The sequence below is a fragment of the Chiloscyllium punctatum genome, chromosome 1 (genome assembly GCF_047496795.1).
Source record: "Chiloscyllium punctatum isolate Juve2018m chromosome 1, sChiPun1.3, whole genome shotgun sequence".
Lineage (NCBI taxonomy): Eukaryota > Metazoa > Chordata > Chondrichthyes > Orectolobiformes > Hemiscylliidae > Chiloscyllium > Chiloscyllium punctatum.
Genome location: NC_092739.1, coordinates 11,833,536 through 11,848,701, shown reverse-complemented (window position 1 = coordinate 11,848,701; position 15,166 = coordinate 11,833,536). Strand labels below are relative to the sequence as shown.

Here is a 15,166-nt window from a genome sequence, read left to right as displayed (position 1 = left end):
CTTCTCCCTTCCCCCCCGCCACGCTCTTCTCCCTTCCCCCCCGCCACGCTCTTCTCCCTTCCCCCCCGCCACGCTCTTCTCCCTTCCCCCCCGCCACGCTCTTCTCCCTCCCCCCCGCCACGCTCTTCTCCCTTCCCCCCCGCCACGCTCTTCTCCCTTCCCCCCCGCCACGCTCTTCTCCCTTCCCCCCCGCCACGCTCTTCTCCCTTCCCCCCCGCCACGCTCTTCTCCCTTCCCCCCCGCCACGCTCTTCTCCCTTCCCCCCCGCCACGCTCTTCTCCCTTCCCCCCCGCCACGCTCTTCTCCCTTCCCCCCCGCCACGCTCTTCTCCCTTCCCCCCCGCCACGCTCTTCTCCCTTCCCCCCGCCACGCTCTTCTCCCTTCCCCCCCGCCACGCTCTTCTCCCTTCCCCCCCGCCACGCTCTTCTCCCTTCCCCCCCGCCACGCTCTTCTCCCTTCCCCCCCGCCACGCTCTTCTCCCTTCCCCCCCGCCACGCTCTTCTCCCTTCCCCCCCGCCACGCTCTTCTCCCTTCCCCCCCGCCACGCTCTTCTCCCCACGCTCTTCTCCCTTCCCCCCCCCACGCTCTTCTCCCTTCCCCCCCCCCACGCTCTTCTCCCCACGCTCTTCTCCCTTCCCCCCCCCCACGCTCTTCTCCCTTCCCCCCCACCATGCTCTTCTCCCCACGCTCTTCTCCCTTCCCCCCCCCCCCACGCTCTTCTCCCTTCCCCCCCCCCACGCTCTTCGCCCTTCCCCCCCCCCATGCTCTTCTCCCTTCCCCCCCCCCACGCTCTTCTCCCTTCCCCCCCCCCACGCTCTTCTCCCTTCCCCCCCCCCACGCTCTTCTCCCTTCCCCCCCCCCACGCTCTTCTCCCTTCCCCCCCCCACGCTCTTCTCCCCACGCTCTTCTCCCTTCCCCCCCCCCACGCTCTTCTCCCTTCCCCCCCGCCACGCTCTTCTCCCCACGCTCTTCTCCCTTCCCCCCCCCCACGCTCTTCTCCCTTCCCCTCCCCACGCTCTTCTCCCTTCCCCCCCCCCACGCTCTTCTCCCTTCCCCCCCCCCACGCTCTTCTCCCCACGCTCTTCTCACTTCCCCCCCCCCCACGCTCTTCTCCCTTCCCCCCCCCCCACGCTCTTCTCCCTTCCCCCCCCCCACGCTCTTCTCCCCACGCTCTTCTCCCTTCCCTCCCCCCACGCTCTTCTCCCTCCCCCCCACGCTCTTCTCCCTCCCTCCCCCCGCTCTTCTCCCTCCCTCCCTTCCCCCCCCCCCTCTTCTCCCTCCCTTCCCCCCCCCGCTCTTCTCCCTCCCTTCCCCCCCCGCTCTTCTCCCTCCCTTCCCCCCCCCTCTTCTCCCTCCCTTCCCCCCCCCTGCTCTTCTCCCTCCCTTCCCCCCACCCTCTTCTCCCTCCCCCCGCCCACTCTTCTCCCTCCCCCCCCACTCTTCTCCCTCCCCCCCCCCACTCTTCTCCCTCCCCCCCCCACTCTTCTCCCTCCCCCCCCCACTCTTCTCCCTCCCCCCCCACTCTTCTCCCTCCCCCCCCCACTCTTCTCCCTCCCCCCCCACTCTTCTCCCTCCCCCCCACTCTTCTCCCTCCCCCCCACTCTTCTCCCTCCCCCCCCCACTCTTCTCCCTCCCCCCCCCCACTCTTCTCCCTCCCCCCCCCACTCTTCTCCCTCCCCCCCCCACTCTTCTCCCTCCCCCCCCCACTCTTCTCCCTCCCCCCCCCACTCTTCTCCCTCCCCCCCCCACTCTTCTCCCTCCCCCCCCACTCTTCTCCCTCCCCCCCCCACTCTTCTCCCTCCCCCCCCCACTCTTCTCCCTCCCCCCCCCCCACTCTTCTCCCTCCCCCCCCCCACTCTTCTCCCTCCCCCCCCCCCACTCTCTCCCTCCCCCCCCACTCTTCTCCCTCCCCCCCCCCCACTCTTCTCCCTCCCCCCCCCACTCTTCTCCCTCCCCCCCCCCACTCTTCTCCCTCCCCCCCCCCCACTCTTCTCCCTCCCCCCCCACTCTTCTCCCTCCCCCCCCCCCACTCTTCTCCCTCCCCCCCCCCTTCTCCCTCCCCCCCCCCACTCTTCTCCCTCCCCCCCACTCTTCTCCCTCCCCCCCACTCTTCTCCCTCCCCCCCCACTCTTCTCCCTCCCCCCCCACTCTTCTCCCTCCCCCCCCCACTCTTCTCCCTCCCCCCCCACTCTTCTCCCTCCCCCCCCCCACTCTTCTCCCTCCCCCCCCACTCTTCTCCCTCCCCCCCCCACTCTTCTCCCTCCCCCCCCCACTCTTCTCCCTCCCCCCCCCCCCACTCTTCTCCCTCCCCCCCCCCCACTCTTCTCCCTCCCCCCCCCCCACTCTTCTCCCTCCCCCCCCCCACTCTTCTCCCTCCCCCCCCCCACTCTTCTCCCTCCCCCCCCACTCTTCTCCCTCCCCCCCCCCCCCCCCCCCCCCCCCCCCCCCCCCCCCCCCCCCCCCCCCCCCCCCCCCCCCCCCCCCCCCCCCCACCCCCCCCCCCCCCCCCCCCCCCCCCCCCCCCCCCCCCCCCCCCCCCCCCCCCCCCCACCCCCCCCCCCCCCCCCCCCCCCCCCCCCCCCCCCCCCCCCCCCCCCCCCCCCCCCCACCCCCCCCCCCCCCACCCCCCCCCCCCCCCCCCCCCCCCCCCCCCCCCCCCCCCCCCCCCCCCCCCCCCCCCCCCCACCCCCCCCCCCCCCCCCCCCCCCCCCCCCCCCCCCCCCCCCCCCCCCCCCCCCCCCCCCCCCCCCCCCCCCCCCCCCCCCCCCCACCCCCCCCCCCCCCCACCCCCCCCCCCCCCCCCCCCCCCCACCTCCCCCCCCCCCCCCCCCCCCCCCCCCCCACCCCCCCCCCCCCCCCCCCCTCCCCCCCCCCCACCCCCCCCCCCCCCCCCCCCACCCCCCCCCCCCCCCCCCCCCCCCCCACCCCCCCCCCCCACCTCCCCCCCCCCCCCCACCTCCCCCCCCCCCCCCACTCTTCTCCCTCCCCCCCCCCACTCTTCTCCCTCCCCCCCCCCACTCTTCTCCCTCCCCCCCCCCACTCTTCTCCCTCCCCCCCCCACTCTCCCTCCCCCCCCCCACTCTTCTCCCTCCCCCCCCCACTCTTCTCCCTCCCCCCCCCCACTCTTCTCCCTCCCCCCCCCCTCTTCTCCCTCCCCCCCCCACTCTTCTCCCTCCCCCCCCACCTTCTCCCTCCCCCCCCCACTCTTCTCCCTCCCCCCCCCCACTCTTCTCCCTCCCCCCCCCCACTCTTCTCCCTCCCCCCCCACTCTTCTCCCTCCCCCCCCCCACTCTTCTCCCCTCCCCCCCCCCCACTCTTCTCCCTCCCCCCCCACTCTTCTCCCTCCCCCCCCCACTCTTCTCCCTCCCCCCCCCACTCTTCTCCCTCCCCCCCCACTCTTCTCCCTCCCCCCCCCACTCTTCTCCCTCCCCCCCCACTCTTCTCCCTCCCCCCCACTCTTCTCCCTCCCCCCCCACTCTCTCCTCCCCCCCCCACTCTTCTCCCTCCCCCCCCCACTCTTCTCCCTCCCCCCCCCACTCTTCTCCCTCCCCCCCCACTCTTCTCCCTCCCCCCCCCACTCTTCTCCCTCCCCCCCCACTCTTCTCCCTCCCCCCCCACTCTTCTCCCTCCCCCCCACTCTTCTCCCTCCCCCCCCACTCTTCTCCCTCCCCCCCCACTCTTCTCCTCCCCCCCCACTCTTCTCCCTCCCCCCCCCACTCTTCTCCTCCCCCCCCCACTCTTCTCCCTCCCCCCCCACTCTTCTCCCTCCCCCCCACTCTTCTCCCTCCCCCCCCCACTCTTCTCCCTCCCCCCCCACTCTTCTCCCTCCCCCCCCACTCTTCTCCCTCCCCCCCCCACTCTTCTCCCTCCCCCCCCCACTCTTCTCCCTCCCCCCCCACTCTTCTCCCTCCCCCCCCACTCTTCTCCCTCCCCCCCCCACTCTTCTCCCTCCCCCCCCCACTCTCTCCCTCCCCCCCCACTCTTCTCCTCCCCCCCCCACTCTCCCTCCCCCCCCACTCTTCTCCCTCCCCCCCCACTCTTCTCCCTCCCCCCCCCACTCTTCTCCCTCCCCCCCCCCACTCTTCTCCCTCCCCCCCCCACTCTTCTCCCTCCCCCCCCCACTCTTCTCCCTCCCCCCCCACTCTTCTCCCTCCCCCCCCCACTCTTCTCCCTCCCCCCCCCACTCTTCTCCCCCCCACTCCCCCCCCCACTCTTCTCCCTCCCCCCCCCACTCTTCTCCCTCCCCCCCCCACTCTTCCCCTCCCCCCCCCACTCTTCCCCTCCCCCCCCCACCTTCTCCCTCCCCCCCCCACTCTTCTCCCTCCCCCCCCACTCTTCTCCCTCCCCCCCCCACTCTTCTCCCTCCCCCCCCCACTCTTCTCCCCCCCCCCCACCCCCCCCCCCCCACCTCCCCCCCCCCACCTTCCCACCCCCCCCACTCTTCTCCCTCCCCCCCCACTCCTCACCCCCCCCCCACCTCCCCCCCCCCCACACTCTCCCTCCCCCCCCACACTTCACCCTCCCCCCCCCACTCTCCCCCCCCCCCCACTCTCTCCCTCCCCCCCCCACTCTTCTCCCTCCCCCCCCCACTCTTCTCCCTCCCCCCCCCACTCTTCTCCCTCCCCCCCCCCCACTCTCACCCTCCCCCCCCCACTCTCTCCCTCCCCCCCCACCCTCCTCCCCCCCACCTCTCCCCCCCCCCCCACTCTCTCCCCCCCCCCCACTCTCCCCCTCCCCCCCCACTCCCCCCCCCCCCACTCTCCCCCCCCCCCACCTCCCCACCCCCCCCACTCTTCTCCCTCCCCCCCCCACTCTTCACCCTCCCCCCCCCACTCTCTCCCTCCCCCCCCCACTCTCTCCCCCCCCCCCACATCTCCCTCCCCCCCCACCTCTCCCCCCCCCCCACCTCTCCCCCCCCCCCCACCCTCCCTCCCCCCCCACTCTCCCCTCCCCCCCCACCTCTCCTCCCCCCCCCACTCCTCCCTCCCCCCCCCACTCTTCTCCCACCCCCCCCACTCTTCTCCCCCTCCCCCCCCCACTCTCTCCCTCCCTCCCCCACTCTCTCCCTCCCTCCCCCACTCTCTCCCTCCCTCCCCCACACTTCTCCACCCCCCCCCACTCTCCCTCCCCCCACCTCCCTCCCCCCCCACTCCTTCCCTCCCCCCCCCACTCTCTCCCTCCCCCCCCCCACACTCCCCTCCCCCCCCACTCCCCCCCCCCCCCCCACTCTTCTCCCTCCCTCCCCCACTCTCTCCTCCCTCCCCCCCCACTCTTCTCCCTCCCTCCCCCCCCACTCTCTCCCTCCCCCCCCCCACTCTCTCCCCCCTCCCCCCCCCACCCTCTTCTCCCTCCCCCCCCACCCTCTCTCCCTCCCCCCCCACCCTCTTCTCCCTCCCCCCCCACTCTTCTCCCTCCCCCCCCCCACTCTTCTCCCTCCCTCCCCCCCACTCTTCTCCCTCCCCCCCCCCCACTCTTCTCCCTCCCACCCCCCCCACTCTTCTCCTCCCTCCCCCCACCTCTCTCCCTCCCTCCCCCCCCCACTCTTCTCCCTCCCACTCTTCTCCCTCCCTCCCCCCCACTCTTCTCCCTCCCCCCCCCCCACCCTCTTCTCCTCCCCCCCCACCCTCTTCTCCCTCCCCCCCCACCCTCTTCTCCCTCCCCCCCCACCCTCTTCTCCCTCCCCCCCCACCCTCTTCTCCCTCCCCCCCCCACCCTCTTCTCCCTCCCCCCCCCACCCTCTTCTCCCTCCCCCCCCCACCCTCTTCTCCCTCCCCCCCCCACCCTCTTCTCCCTCCCCCCCCACCCTCTTCTCCCTCCCCCCCCCCCTCACCCTCTTCTCCTCCCCCCCACCCTCTTCTCCCTCCCCCCCACCCTCTTCTCCCTCGCCCCCCACCCTCTTCTCCCTCCCCCCCACCCTCTTCTCCCTCCCCCCCACCCTCTTCTCCCTCCCCCCCCACCCTCTTCTCCCTCCCCCCCCCACCCTCTTCTCCCTCCCCCCACCACCCTCTTCTCCCCCCCCACCCTCTTCTCCCTCCCCCCCCCACCCTCTTCTCCCTCCCCCCCCCACCCTCTTCTCCCTCCCCCCCCCACCCTCTTCTCCCTCCCCCCCCCCACCCTCTTCTCCCTCCCCCCCCCCACCCTCTTCTCCCTCCCCCCCCCCACCATCTTCTCCCTCCCCCCCCCACCCTCTTCTCCCTCCCCCCCCCACCCTCTTCTCCCTCTCCCCCCCCACCCTCTTCTCCCTCCCCCCCCACCCTCTTCTCCCTCCCCCCCCCACCCTCTTCTCCCTCCCCCCCCCACCCTCTTCTCCCTCCCCCCCCCACCCTCTTCTCCCTCCCCCCCCCACCCTCTTCTCCCTCCCCCCCCCACCCTCTTCTCCCTCCCCCCCCCACCCTCTTCTCCCTCCCCCCCCCACCCTCTTCTCCCTCCCCCCCCCACCCTCTTCTCCCTCCCCCCCACCCTCTTCTCCCTCCCCCCCCCACCCTCTTCTCCCTCCCCCCCCACCCTCTTCTCCTTCCCCCCCCCACCCTCTTCTCCTTCCCCCCCCCACCCTCTTCTCCCTCCCCCCCCCACCCTCTTCTCCCTCCCCCCCCCACCCTCTTCTCCCTCCCCCCCCCACCCTCTTCTCCCTCCCCCCCCCACCCTCTTCTCCCTCCCCCCCCACCCTCCTCTCCCTCCCCCCCCCACCCTCCTCTCCCTCCCCCCCCCCACCCTCTTCTCCCTCCCCCCCCCACCCTCTTCCCCCTCCCCCCCCACCCTCTTCTCCCTCCCCCCCCCACCCTCTTCTCCCTCCCCCCCCACCCTCTTCTCCCTCCCCCCCCCCACCCTCTTCTCCCTCCCCCCCCCACCCTCTTCTCCCTCCCCCCCCCACCCTCTTCTCCCTCCCCCCCCCACCCTCTTCTCCCTCCCCCCCCCCACCCTCTTCTCCCTCCCCCCCCCACCCTCTTCTCCCTCCCCCCCCCCACCCTCTTCTCCCTCCCCCCCCCCACCCTCTTCTCCCTCCCCCCCCCCACCCTCTTCTCCCTCCCCCCCCACCCTCTCTCCCTCCCCCCCACCCTCTTCTCCCTCCCCCCCCACCCTCTTCTCCCTTTTCTTCCCCCCCCCGCGCGCCCTTTTCTTCCCCCCCCCCCGCGCGCCCTTTTCTTCCCCCCCGCGCGCCCTTTTCTTCCCCCCCCCCGCGCGCCCTTTTCTTCCCCCCCCCCCCGCGCGCCCTTTTCTTCCCCCCCCCCCCCACGTGCCCTTTTCTTCCCCCCCCCGCGCGCCCTTCCCTCCTCCTCCCCCCCCACACACACTTCCACCCCCTCGACATACTCTTGCCACATACATACATACACATACGCACACACAGTCTCTCCCTCTGCACGCTCCCCACCCGCACCCCCGCCCCACACACTCCCCTGCACGCTCACCCCCCACCTCTTCCCCCCCCCCCCACAAACTCTTTCCCTCCTTCCCCCCCCCCCACTACGCTTCCCTCCCACCCCCCGCACACTCTCCCTCCCCGCACACTCTTCCCCCGACACGCTCTCCTACCCCCCACCGCATGCTCTTCTCCACCCCCCCCCCGCACGCACTCCCCCACGCACGCGCTTCCCCCCCCCCCCACCACCACACACACGCTCTCTTCCCTCCCCGCCCCGCCTTCCTTTCTGACCCCTGTGAAGGCAGCGTTTGGTATGCTTTCCTTTACTGGTCAGAGCATTGAGTACATGAGTTGGGAAGTCATTTTGCAGCTGTACAGGACATTGGTTAGGCCACTGTGGGAAGATTGCCTGCAATCCTTCCTGTCGGCAAGATGTTGTGAAACTTGACAGGGTTCAGAAAATATTTACAAGGATGTTGCCAAGGTTGGCAGATTTGAGCTATAGGGAGAGGCTGAACAGGTTGGGGCTGTTTTCCTTGGAGCGTCGGAGGCTGAGTGGTGACCTTATAGAGGTTTACAAAATTATGCGGGGAACGGTTCTGGTAAATAGGCCAAGTCTTTTCCCTGGAGTCGGGGAGTCCAGAACTAGAGTGCATAGGTTTAGACTGAAAGGGGAAAGATATAGAAGAGACCTACAGGGCAAATATTTCACACAGGGTGGTATGTGTATGGAATCAGCTGCCAGAAGAAGTTGGGGAGGCACTTGGAAGGGTATATGAATAGGAAGGGTTTGGAGGGATATGGGCCGATTGAGCAGAAATGTAAACACTTGCCAAGTATATCTTATTTCTCAGGTATGTATTGGACTGACCATTAGATTAGTGATCACAGATGCTCTTGTAACTGGAACAATATTTGCTTTCCAGCTGGTTGCAAAGTCACTTTGGAAGCACCTGCAGTTGCAGACTAGCATTCATGTAACACAGAAGGACATTACGTCATCTCTTGTTTGCTATGAGCTAACTGATGCCTTGTGCATTTGGTTCCTTTTGAGAGAATTTTCCTACTGTAGTGAGCCATTTTTCTAAACAGGATTGTGTTGTGAAATGATATACTTTTGTTCAGTTTATGGACATCATTTCAAAGATGTCATCTCTTTATTGTTACTGGATGTCAAACATCTGCACATAGCATATGAGGTAGTTCATCAGTATTCCAGCAACTTGATTTATTTAGAGACTGCCTAGCTAGAATAGTTTTCTAAATGGTCTAATCCTTCTAATATCAAGACAGCAAGTCTTGCCTTATCGAATTGGCCATCATCATCGGTGTGTATAAAAGATTTCAGAAGATGTACTTTACGTTCAACTGGGATGTTATCTTTTTATCATGACCGGGAAATGTGGTAATATTTTAAACTATCATGCTATGACGTTTCTAGCCCTGGGTGAGTTTTGAACAATACTGCTTGAAAAAGAGAGATCCCTGCAATGGTGTTTTGAATTACTGTCACAAATAAACAACCAATTTGATTTTTAAATACTTGTTGAAGTGATTTAGATTATGTATGTTTTACATGACAACTGATGTGTCCAAACTCTTAAGTGATATTTGTCCCATTGTGTGCTTTAAAGTTTAAAAAAAATTGATGATGGGCAACCTCAGTGACTAGCACTGCTACCTCACTAGCTAGTCTCAGTGACTAGCACTGCTACCTCACAGCACCAGGAACCTGGGTTCAATTCCAGCTGTGGATGACTGTCTCTGTGGAGTTTGCAAATTCTTTCCATGTTGGCATGGGTTTCCTCTGGGTGCTCTGGTTTCCTCCCATAATCCAAAGACGTGCAGGTTAGGTTAATTGGCCACACTAAATTGCCCAAGTGTTCAGGGATGTCTAGGTTAGGTGCATTAGTCAGGGGTAAATATAGGATGATAGGGTAGGTGGGTGGGTCTGTGTGGTTTGCTCTTCAGATGGTTGGTCTGATTAGATTAGATTACATTAGATTAGATTACAATACAGTGTGGAAACAGGCCCTTCGGCCCAACAAGTCCACACCGACCCGCCGAAGCGCTACCCACCCATACCCCTACATTTACCCCTTACCTAACACAAATAATTTAGCATGGCCAGTTCACCTGACCCCCACATCTTTGTGACTGTGGGAGGAAACTGGAGCACCCGGAGGAAACCCACGCAGACACGGGAAGAACGTGCAAACTCCACACAGTCAGTCGCCTGAGGTGGGAATTGAACCCGGGTCTCAGGCGCTGTGAGGCAGCAGTGCTAACCACTGTGCCACCGTGCCGCCCATAACAGGTTTGGACCTGTTGTGCTGAAGAGCCTGTTTCAACACTGTAGGCATTCTATGATTCTATACTTGGGATAAACTCCACAAGGCTAAATTATTTGTATAAATGTTTACTACGAGTGATGCCACTTAAATGTGAAGTTAGAAATAATAACACTGAAGTACCTCCGTGAAGAAACCTAACCTTTGAAAAGTGTACCAAGTTCTAACAAAGGTTACCAATAGTGCAACAAGGATGCTTCACTGCAATTGTACAGGGCATTGGTGAGGCTGCACCTGGAATATTATGTGCAGTTTGGCCTCTGTTTGAGGAAGGATGTTTTTGCAATGGAGTCAAAAGTTACACAAGACTGGGTTATAGTCCAACATTTTTATTTAAAGTCATGTGCTTTCAGAACGCTGCTGCTTTGCCAGCTGAAGCGGAAGGAGGTGCCAGGCACGTAATACAGAGGCAGAGAAACCGCCACCACCTCCCTTACGTCCTTCAAAATGGAACAGAGATGTTTCCTATATGGGTCAATGCTGCACAATCTCTATTTCTTCACCTTTGTTTCCTGCTTGGATATGTGTTGGCATGTTGTTTCACCCTCTAGCAGAGATCCGCAGATGAGGCCCTCTACAAAGGATCCTTCCCTTTTCCACCAGGGTCTAGGGTGAAGAGTGTGCTATGCAGAATCCCGCACAACAATAGGTTAGGTAAATTGCTGGGTGCCAGGTCAATGTAGTTTCTATGGTTTGAAGAAAGCAATATTCCTCAGTAGTGTTTTTGTTTGCAGTCCCTGCTTAATTATTTTAAGCAGCTGCTCCTGGTCATTGTACCCAACTGCCCCGCTTTCACAGAACATTTCAGCACACTGTGGGCTCTTTGGCCCTCGATGTTGCTTCAACCTGTGAAAGCAATCTAAAGCCCATCTAACCTACACTATTCCATTATCGTCCATATGTTTATCCAATTACCATTTAAATGTCCTTCAAGTTGGCGAGTCCACTACTGTTACAGGTAGGGCATTCTATGTCCTTAATACTGAGTAAAGAACCTACCTCTGACATCTGTCCTATATCTATGACCTCTCAATTTAAAGCTCTGTCCCCCCATGCTAGTCATTACCATCCGAGGAAAAAGGCTCTCACTGTCCACCCTATCTAATCCTCTGATCATCTTGCATGTCTCTATTAAGTCACCACTTAACCTTCTTCTCTAATGAAAATAGCCTCAAGTCCCTCTATTTACATATTTTCCAGAATTGCTAACATCTCCTTATGAACCTCAATCCCGCCTAGTCTAAACAGCCCGTATCTCAATATTCTCCTAGACAATATTGTCTTTTTTTCCTGTGTGAATACTGATGAAAAATAATCATTTAGTGCCTCTCCTATCTCCTTGGACTCCACACACAGCTTCCCACTATTGTCCTTGACTGGCCCTAATCTTACCCAAGTCATTCTTTTATTCCTGACATACTTATAGAAAGCTTTAGGGTTTTCCTTGATCCAACCTGCCAAAGATTTCTCATGTTCCATCCTAGCTCTTCTCAGCTCTCTCTTTAGGTCCTTCCTGGCTAACTTGTAACTCTCAGTCACTCTAACTGAGCCTTCCCGTCTCATCTTTACATAAGCCTCTTTCTTCCTCTTGACAAGAGCTTCAACTTCTTTAGTAAACCACGGTTTCCTCACTCGACCACCTCCTGTCTGCCTGATAAGTACTTATCAAAGACACACAATAGCTGTTCCTTAAACAAGCTCCACATTTCAATTGTGCCCATCCCCTGCAGTTTCTTTTTGTGGTGGTATTTACAGGCATCAAGGCCTTGAGAGATTGGTGAGCACCACATAGATGGAGTGTATCATCAACCACTTAATTTGTTTTCGTAAGTTTCTATTCCTCTTTTATAAGTTTCTATTAACTCTGTTAGAGTATCCAATAGGAGTTATTTTACCTGATTTCAGATTTTGTTTAAGAATAGAATGTGATCAGAAGCAATACAGTGAATGTGAAAGAAACGGAGGGGAAGAGAGAAGGAGACAAATGGGAAAAAGAGGGAGTCAGAAATTGGCCCTGTTCACAGCTATGTAGTTCCTTGGATCAGTTTTGAGGGCAGGTGCGAGAAACTGCGATTGATAGTGTATGTATTACATGTTCTGTCTTCAGAACGTGTCTGCTTCTTGGTCAGCCTGCTGATTTTTGTGTGCATCAGTGTCACAGTCTGTCACTTTTTCAGCTATTCTATTCTTGCTCATTCATCCCCAGCCTTTGTATTTGGCCCACTTCTAAATGGCTGGCAAGTCTTTTGTTCCTTATGTACTCCAAAAGGCACGTGACTGGTAGAATCTGCAAGCACCCTTGTAAAACCACAAAAGGAAATGTTACAAGTTTTACACAGTGAACCTTGGAACCGTTGTATGTGGAGAAACAAAATGTACCTGCAAAGCATGTGATGGTGTCTTTTTTTTTGTTTAACATGATCCCTGCATGATCAAAAGTGTTGTCCATGGATCAGAGGCATTGAGCTAAACTTTCTTCAAAGTTTCAATATTTTTCTATCAATCTCCTCTGAGTTTTATGTTCTGGGCACCTCTCCAGAAAATATATTGACCTTTGAGGAGGTGAAAGTGAGGACTGCAGCTGCTGGAGATCAGAGCTGAAAATGTGTTGCTGGACAAGCACAGCAGGTCAGGCAGCATCCAAGGAGCAGGAGAATCGACGTTTCGGGCATGAGCCCTTCTTCAGGAATGAGAATCATTCCCGAAGAAGGGCTCATGCCCGAAACGTCGATTCTCCTGCTCCTTGGATGCTGCCTGACCTGCTGTGCTTTTCCAGCAACACATTTTCAGCTTTAAGGAGGTGAAGCTAACTAGTTGAGGGGTTACGATCAAGAATACACTAGGGAGGATTTTGTTAACCAATCGGCACCCTTTTCTCATGATTATAAAATGTTGTTCCCTTTTGTATTTTGATAATTTAGTTTCTGTCCTGTTTAATGCAAGACCAAAAGCTCCAAATGCATGTCACTGTTATTCAGCAATGCTCAAGTTCTACATTGCCCAAGCTCTTAGCATATACCAAATCACCCCAGAGTTCATTCCATGCATGCAAGTCAATATAGATCAGTGTTGATTTTAAAATTCTCGTTCTTGTTTTCAAATTCTTCAGATTTCTTGCCCTTCCCTATCTCTAACCCTCGTCCAATTTTACAATTCTTTGAGGTACTTACGCTGTTTGATTTTTGGCTTCTCAACTATCCCTGATTTTAATTACTAAATGGTGGCTGCACTTTAGGCTGTTTAAATTTCAAGTTCTGGAATACCTCCTTACACTTTTCCTCTTCAATTTGTTTTTGTCTTTTTAAAATGCTGCTTAAATCCTAACTTTTTGTCAAAGCATTTAGTCAACTGATCCAATATTTTCCTACGTGGCTGTCTGTCACATTATCTTTTATAGTGGTCCTATGAATCAGTTTGAGGCATTTCATTACTTTAAAGGCAATATTTTTATTTTTGTATTTGAGCATTGCTGACTGGGCGAACATTTATTGTCCATCCCAGTTGCCTTGAAGGTTTGGTATACTGCAGTCCAAGTGGTGTAGGTACATCTAAAATGCTGATGGGGAATTTCAGTGTTGTGATCTAGTGACCATGAAGGAGTCATGATATAGTTCCAAGTTAGGATAGTGTCTGCTCCCCTTGGACTTTTGGGTGGTAAAGGTGACAGGTGTGGAAGGAACTGTCAAAATATCCTTGGCATATTGCTCCAATTCATCTTGTTGTGGGTGCATATTGCTGCCAGTGTGTGTCAGTGTTGGAGGAATAGAATCAAGGTGGTGAGGGAAGGAGTGGCAGTCATGTGGGCTCCTCTGTTCTGGATAGTTTCTTGAATGTTAGAGCTGCATTCATCCACGCAAATGTCACACTTGTGCCTTGTAGATGTGAAAGGTTTTAGAGAGTTGGGAGTTGATTTACTTGCGACAAAATTCCCAGTCTCTGACCTGCTCTTGTAGTCATTGTATTATTATGGCTGATTCAATTTGGATTCTGGTCAACAGTAAACCACATCTTGTTGATTAGTGGGAGATTTGGTGATAATAACATTGATTGTTTTAAAAAAAAGGAAATAGTTCTATTCTCTTCAGCTGTCTGGCAAGCGTGTTACTTGCTGCTTATTAGCCCAAACCTGAATGTTATTGTGATCTTGATCCATATGGTCACACTGCTTCAGCAGCTGAGGAGTTGCACATAGTGCTGAACATTACACAATTTTTATGAAAAGCCCCACTTCTGATTTTGTGATGGAAGGAAGGCCATTGAAACAACTGAAGATGGTTTGGTTTGGTTTGGTTTGGTTTGGTTTGGGACAAAGCCTGAAGAACCCCTGCTGAAATGTCCCAGGACTGAGCTGTTTGATCTCTTCCAAGCATAATCTAGGTGTGATTCTAACCAGTGGAGGTATTTTCGTTTGTCCATTGATTCCATACAAACATATGAATCAGAAGTTTGAGTCGGCCAGTTAGCCACTTAAGCATTTTCTGTCATTTCGTAAGATATTGGCTGATCTGATTTTTCTCCACATTCCTTCCTACCCACGACAAATATTCACTCTTTTATGAAGGATGTATCTCTCTCAGCCATATTGACTTTAGAGGAAGAACATTTCAAAGACAGTTTATGAGAAAACCCTTATTTTCAAGGTAACTCCGTGTTCTACAACCTCTAGCAGAATATCCTTTGCTAGATCTCCTTGATGCCATTCAAATGCTGCTTTGAAGTCAGGACAGTCACTCTCACCTCTCCTGCAGAGTTCAGCTGCTCTTTCCATGTTTGGACCAACGCTGTAAATGAGATCAAAAGCTGAATAGTCCTGACAGAACCCAACCAAGTGTCAGTAATTAAGTTGATGCTGAGTAAGTGGTGCTTGATAGCACTGTTTTGATGTTGATTAGAAGTAAGCTTTTGGATCATTAATTAGCTGAGCTAGATTTGTACTGCTTTCTGTGAACAGGTAGGCCCAGTTGAGCAACTGCATCTTATATGACTGCCAGTTCAGGTAATGAACATTAAAGTCATCTGTCCAGCCCATGTTCTGTGCCCATGCCATCTTACTGCTGCTTCCAGTGATGTTCAACATGGAGGGGTACTGATTCATCAGGTGTGGAAGGGTTGTTAGATGGTAAACTGCAGGAGGTTTCCTTGCCCTTGATGGACCTGATACCATGCGACTTCATGGAGTCAGTGTTGAGAATTCTCAGGGCAACTCCCTCCCACCATATGTACTACTATGCTGCTACCTTTAGTGGGCAAGAGGAGCTGGAAGAACGCAGCAAACCAGGCAGCATCAGAAGGCAGAGAAGTCGATGTCTCAGATATAACCCTTCTTCTTGAAGAAGGGTTATTTCCAAAACTATGACTTCTCCACCAGATGCTGCCTGGCTTGCTCTGTTCTTCCAGCCTCCTGCTTGTCTACTTTGGATTCCAGCATCTGCAGTTTTTTGTTTTGTCGCTA

General features: G+C 58.3%; 1 protein-coding gene across 1 annotated transcript in view; it reads left to right on the top strand.

Annotated features, from left to right (window-relative positions):
* Positions 1-15,166, top strand: part of znf827 (zinc finger protein 827) — a 138,783-nt gene that overhangs the window by 774 nt on the left and 122,843 nt on the right. The gene's annotated exons all lie outside the window — the stretch shown is intronic.